General features: G+C 43.0%; 1 long non-coding RNA gene and 1 other non-coding gene across 2 annotated transcripts in view; one reads left to right on the top strand and one right to left on the bottom strand.

Annotated features, from left to right (window-relative positions):
- Positions 1-3,653: 3,653 nt before the first annotated feature.
- Positions 3,654-6,000, bottom strand: part of LOC144381486 (uncharacterized) — a 31,583-nt gene continuing 29,236 nt past the window's right edge. Inside the window, exons 2-4 of the long non-coding RNA XR_013446737.1 lie at positions 4,661-4,740; positions 4,315-4,460; positions 3,654-3,735 (exon numbers count right to left, since the gene is read on the bottom strand). This is a non-coding gene — a long non-coding RNA (uncharacterized LOC144381486). The remainder of the gene's footprint in view (positions 3,736-4,314; positions 4,461-4,660; positions 4,741-6,000) is intronic.
- Positions 4,307-4,465, top strand: LOC118526099 (U1 spliceosomal RNA). The gene has a single exon (XR_004912468.2). It is a non-coding gene; the product is annotated as a U1 spliceosomal RNA (small nuclear RNA).

Below are 6,000 nucleotides of genomic sequence, written 5' to 3'. Positions count from 1 at the left end.
TCATTAAATGTCAGCAGCTATTCCTAATAAGCTACTTGCACCTCACCCCACCCCAGTGTCTGTCCCTGAAAACCAAGGGTGACAGAAAAAGAGATTTTCCCACATTTGTGACCTTGGTATCTGTTCTGTCACCATCCTTAATATTCCTACTTAGACAGTAGAATTTTCCAGGCGCAGTGAGAGATTTCTATCTCATTTGGATAATTGTTCCAACCAGATCCTAATTTCCTTCTTATATGCTCTGCAGCAAGGGGCAGAAGGCACCATGACTGAGCTGCAGAGAGGAGCCTGGGGTGGGGGATGTCCCCCGTCCTCCCCACCCCCCACCGGCCATAGAGGATGAAGCCATGTGGTCAAGAAGCTCCATATATGTGAGGGGGCACACAGAGGGAATGGTGACCTCCAGGACAGGCTCCGTGCCCCACCCATGTTTGCCTTCCCCTTGGCTTCCCGTCTGGGATTCTACAGACTTCCCAGAGATCCCCTGCTCTCCTCTGCCTTGTGGGTGGTTGTTTCCCAGGGTTCTGGGGGTAACGTACCACAAAGCCAGCCACCTCAACTGCAAAATATCCGATAAAGCAACATATGATCAGGCTCAGTCATACAGACAGACCCACTGCCTGGTGTTTAGTCAGAACCTTGGAATCCGAAAGACCCGACTTTAAATCCAAACTCCATCATTTACTAGTTGTGTGGCTGACAGCAAATCATGCACTATTCTTTTTTCCCCCAATTTTTTAATTACGGGAAAATACATATAACATAAAATTTACCATTTTATTTATTTTTTTTTTATTTTTTTTTTAAATGTTTTATTTATTTATTCATGACAGTCAGAGAGAGAGAGAGAGAGGCAGAGGCAGAGGGAGAAGCAGGCTTCCCCACGGAGCAGGGAGCCCGATGTGGGACTTGATCCCAGGACCCTGGGATCATGACCTGAGCCGAAGGCAGATGCTTAATCATCTGAGCCACCCAGGTGCCCCCATTTTATTTATTTTTAAGGGCACAGGTCAGTGGCATTATATACCCTCCAGACATCACCATCCATCTCCAGAACTCTTTTCGTCTTGCAAAACTTGCAGAAACAAAGGACAAAAAAACCCCTCTCCAAGGTGCTTTCCCCAAGCATGCAGATTTATATATACTATATCCATTTATGTTAGTCAGGGCTCTCCGGAGAAACAGAACCACAGCCTCGAAGACACATCCAGAAATAATGTTTAACCAGATATCTGGGCACCCCGTGGCCATAAAATTAACCATCACGCCATTAACGCTAAATCCCCATTCTCCCCCGCCTCCCAGCCCCTGGCAACCACCGTCCTACTTTCTGTCTCTGTGAACTTGACTACTCTCAGCATTTCACATATGGGGAACCACACGGTATCTGTCCTTTTGTGACTGGCTTAGTTTACTTAGCATAATGTCCTCAAGGTTTATCCATGTTGTGGTATATGTTGGAATTTCCTTCTCTCTGGGGACTGAATAATATTCCCTTGTATGCATATGCCACATTTTGCATATCCGTTCATTGACACTTGGTTGCGTCCACCTTTTAACTATTGTGAGTAATGCTGCTCTGAACATGGGCGCACAAGTACCTTTTGAGATCCAGCCCAGTCTCTTTGGTACATATCCAGATGTGAAATTGCTGGATCTTATGAGAATTCTTTATTTAATTTTTTGAGAAACTGCCGACTAATTTTGCACAGTGGCTGGAACACGTGCCCACCAGTGGTGCACAGGGCTCCAATCTCCCCAAATCCTCCTCTGCACTTGTTGTTTTCTGTTTGCTTGTTTGGTTTTTGGTAATTGCCATCCTATAACAGGTGCGAGGTGTCATTTCATTGTGGTTTTGACCTGCATTCCCCTACTAATTGGTGACATCTTGTCATATGCAGAACAGCCCTTTGTATATCTTCCTTGGAGAAACGTCTACTCAAGTCCTTTGTCCATTTAATGAACTGGGTTGTTTGGGTTTTGTTGTTGTTGTGTTTTAATTATATGTATGTTCTGGAAATTAATCCCTTATCAGCTATGATTTGCAAATATCATCTTCCATTTTATGGATTGCCTTATTACTCTGTTTGACAGTGTCTTTCGATGCACACAATTTTTTAGTTTTCATGAAGTCCAATTGTATGATTCTTTAGTTACCTGCACCTTTGGTGTTGCAGCCAAGACATCATTGCCAAATCCGACAGCATGAAGTTTTCGTCTTGTTTTCTTCTAAGAGTTTTATCATTGTAGCTCTTGCATGGAGGTCCTTGATCCATTGGAGTTAATTTTTGCATATGGCATTGGGTAAGCATCCAGCTTCATTCTTTTGCAGGCAAGATGTCCAGTTTCCCCAGCACCATTTGTCAATAAGATGGTCTTTTCTCTCACTGTGTGTCTCTTGGCTCCCTTGTCAAAAATTCATGTGACCAAAAATGCAAGAGTTTATTGCTGGACTCTTTATTCTATTCCACTGGTCGACATGTCTGTCTTTTGGCCAGGACCACATTGTTTTAATTACTGCAGCTTTGTAGTAAGTTCTGAAGTCAGGGAGTAGGAGTCCTCCCATTTGGTTATTTCTCAAGATTGTTTTGGCTATACGGTATTTAAAGCCTTAATTTTGCCACTTGTAAAATGGGGACGATGCTTCCATCTGCCTCACCAGGTCCTATTTGTGTATGAGGTAAGGCGTAGAAAGCACTTAGCATGGAATGTAGTAAATTATAGATTAAAATTTTCCATTAATATAAAATGATAGAAAAATTCCTTTAATGAGTTATTGCCTCTTCCAAAGTAACAAGTACAATATACTTGCATGTGTAGCCTGCTTCTTCAGGAAGACTAAGCCAATTTTTGAACTTTTATTGGCCCTGTCTCAGCACAAACAAGTTTCGGCTGGAGTAGTCAAGCCAGTGTTCAAATCTGCCACATAAGGAGGCTGGTGTCAATGATCAAGATGGCACCATGAAAATAAAATCTTTAAAAAGAAAAAAAGGAAAAGAAAAGGGGCGCCCGGGTGGCTCATTCGGTTAAGTGTCTGCCTTTGGCTCAGGTCATGATCCCGGGGTCCTGGGATTGAGCCCCCCATCAGGCTCCCTGCTCAGCGGGGAGTTTGCTTCTCCCTTCCCTCCCTTCTCATGTTCTCTGTCACCTTCTCTGTCTCTCTCAAGTAAATAAATAAAATCTTTAAAAAAGAAAAAAAAGAGGTGGCACCATGAGTTAATATCCCAACTCTGGCTCCTGCACCTTCCATTGAACTATGCGATGTGTTCTCATCCACTGCCAGGGTCCCAACATTTTCACACTGCCTGTCGCTCCTTTATCTTCGACTCCACCCCCCTCCCTGAACTGAAGGTAAAGATTAGAATCATCATTTCTACCTATTACCGAAGCCAGGAGACTCTTTCCACACTTTCCAAATTATTCTTGGAGAAAAGGAGCCGTGTAAGGGGCACCTGGGGGGCTCAGTCGGTTAAGCGTGGGACTCTTGATTTCGGCTCCATTTGTGATCTCAGGGTCATGAGATTGAGCTCTGCATGGGGCTCCGTGCTCAGCGAGGTGTCTCCCTCTTGAGATTCTCTCTCTCCCTCTGCCTTTGCCCCTCACCCCCCAAAATACATAAATAAATAAATCTTTAAAAAAAAATACATACAGAGCAATACATGCAGTGAAGATGGAGCCAGGTTTAACACCAGCCTCGGTTTGCTTCTGTTTCTTGAACTCCTTGCAGAAAGCGCCCTAGAAACAGAAAGAAATTCCAAGTGAGTTAAGTCTAAATGATAGAGCAACGTTTGCCAGGCACGCTCCTGTTGTGTTCAGGACCTCGCTCCATGTGCAAATTGGCTGGGAACGTGCTCACCTCCCTGCCTAGGGGAGCATAGGGTGGAGCATAGGGGCATAGGGTGGACTGTGGCGTGATCCCAGGACATGGGCCAGCAGACAGATTCCTCCAGTCTGCTGCCCAGACACTAGACAAGGAAAATACCATCATAACGTGTCAGAGTTCCAAATCAAGGGTCAGGCTCACGGTCCTTCTTTGTGTGTCCTCGTCACTTGCTCGACCTAAGTCTCCATGAAATACTGTACTATTGCTGCTCTGGGAAATGCATCTCCTGATTCTGACATAAAAGGACATGTCTGGGGCCTTGCTTAGTTTCAGGGGTGAAGCCAATAAACATGGATGATGTATGCATCATGGACAGAAATAATGCTCCCCAGAGCCTCTTTGTCCTAATTGCTGGCTGTTAAACTTTTACTATATCCTGAAAAAAGGTGAACAGAATTGCTCTGTTAAATTGACGAAAAACTCATACTTACCTGGCAGGGGAGATACCATGATCATGAAGGTGGTTTTCCCAAGGCGAGGCTTATCCATTGCATTCCGGATGTGTTGACCCCTGCGAGTTCCCCAAATGTGGGAAACTCGACTGCATAATTTGTGGTAGTGGGGGACTGCATTCGTGCTTTAAAAAAAAAAATAAGTAAATAAATAAATTGATGAAAAACTGTCCTAAGTACGAGATAATTGATAGATTATCTTACATAATATTTTAATACAGGCAATGAAATCATTAAAAAAAAAAAAAAAAAACCCTTCAAATTGCAGGTTTCCTCTCCACAGAGATTTGCTTTCCCACTGCTGGAAGCTAACTTCCTTGTTTACCTTGAGTGCGGTAGGATTCATCATTCCCTGGGAATGTGACACTGGGTCTTCCCAGCACAAGCCCTTACTCAGAGAGGAGGCTGGAAAACAGAGCAGAAAATCAGTCTTGGAGATTCATGCTCTTCCAAATTTGTGAGAATAAAAGCTATTTACAGACTACAGCAACCTCTATTTTTAAAAAATATTTATTTATTTTAGAAAGAAAGACAAAGGAGTGAGGGGCAGAGAGAGAGGGAGAAAGAATCTCAAGCAGACTCCCCCTCCCCCGTGCCGAATGAGGAGCCCAACGCAGGGCTCAATCTCATGACCCTGAGATCATGTGTGTGCGTGCGCACACACACACACACACACACACAGCCCATACCATCACCACACCACTTAAAAGATATTGAATCTGTATTCTCAGCCATACTACAACAGTTTCACATACTGGGTCACAGTGCTGAATAAAGGTGAGATAACTCCTCTAATCTTTGGAAGCTCCAGAGAAGTCTGCAAAGTGGTAGGATTCTAACTGCAGCAGGCGTAGGATAGCCCTGGTTCTGTTCTACTGCTATTTAGGTAGCAGCTTCCACCCAAAGAGGATTCCACATACGATTCATCCAATCACGCCAGCACACGTAGGTAGTAAACCTGGTCTCCAGGGCCAGGAAAAGCAATAAGCAACAGGGTATGAACCAATCTGGGCACCTGGACCCTGACCATTCAGCCCCTGGAAAGACGACCAGTCACCTTCCTGTATTTTGGTTCCTTTTCTCAGACCCTAAGTGACCAAGTCTAAGCCTGAGACCCTCCTGGATAAAAGGAACAAGAGAAGCACATGGAAACGGATGTGAAACAGTGGCCAACAAATGTTTTAAAGATGAAAAAGCAATTTGTAGACCATCATATAGTGTGGGCTCCTTTCTGCACAGTGTTTGTGTGCTGTTAATGTATGCATATGTGTATATTTAGAGTACGTTCTGGAAGAATTTTACCATGATTACAATACAATGATTATTGATTTGAAGCAGAATTTTAGAATACTTTAAATTCCATTTTACTTTGATGTTTAATTTTTTGATAATAAGCACATATTAGTTCTGAAATCAGAAAATTTGTTTTTAATTTTAAAGGACAAATATGCAAAATACAAAGTTCAAACCTATCATTTCTACATATGATCAGACATTATTTTATTAATGGCAGAGTGAGAGACTAAAAATAAGATTATCTTAGCCCAGAGAAGTACAATCTAGGCCCTATTTATTTCCTCATATCTCCATATTTTATGCCCCAAAGAATATTGGATAGTTAATAGGATCTGAATCATTTTTTTTTGCTTTGACAGGAAGGCACTG

This window comes from Halichoerus grypus, chromosome 4 (assembly GCF_964656455.1).
Source record: "Halichoerus grypus chromosome 4, mHalGry1.hap1.1, whole genome shotgun sequence".
NCBI lineage: Eukaryota > Metazoa > Chordata > Mammalia > Carnivora > Phocidae > Halichoerus > Halichoerus grypus.
Note: the sequence above shows the minus strand (reverse complement) of the source record. Positions and strands in the feature narration are given on the sequence as shown.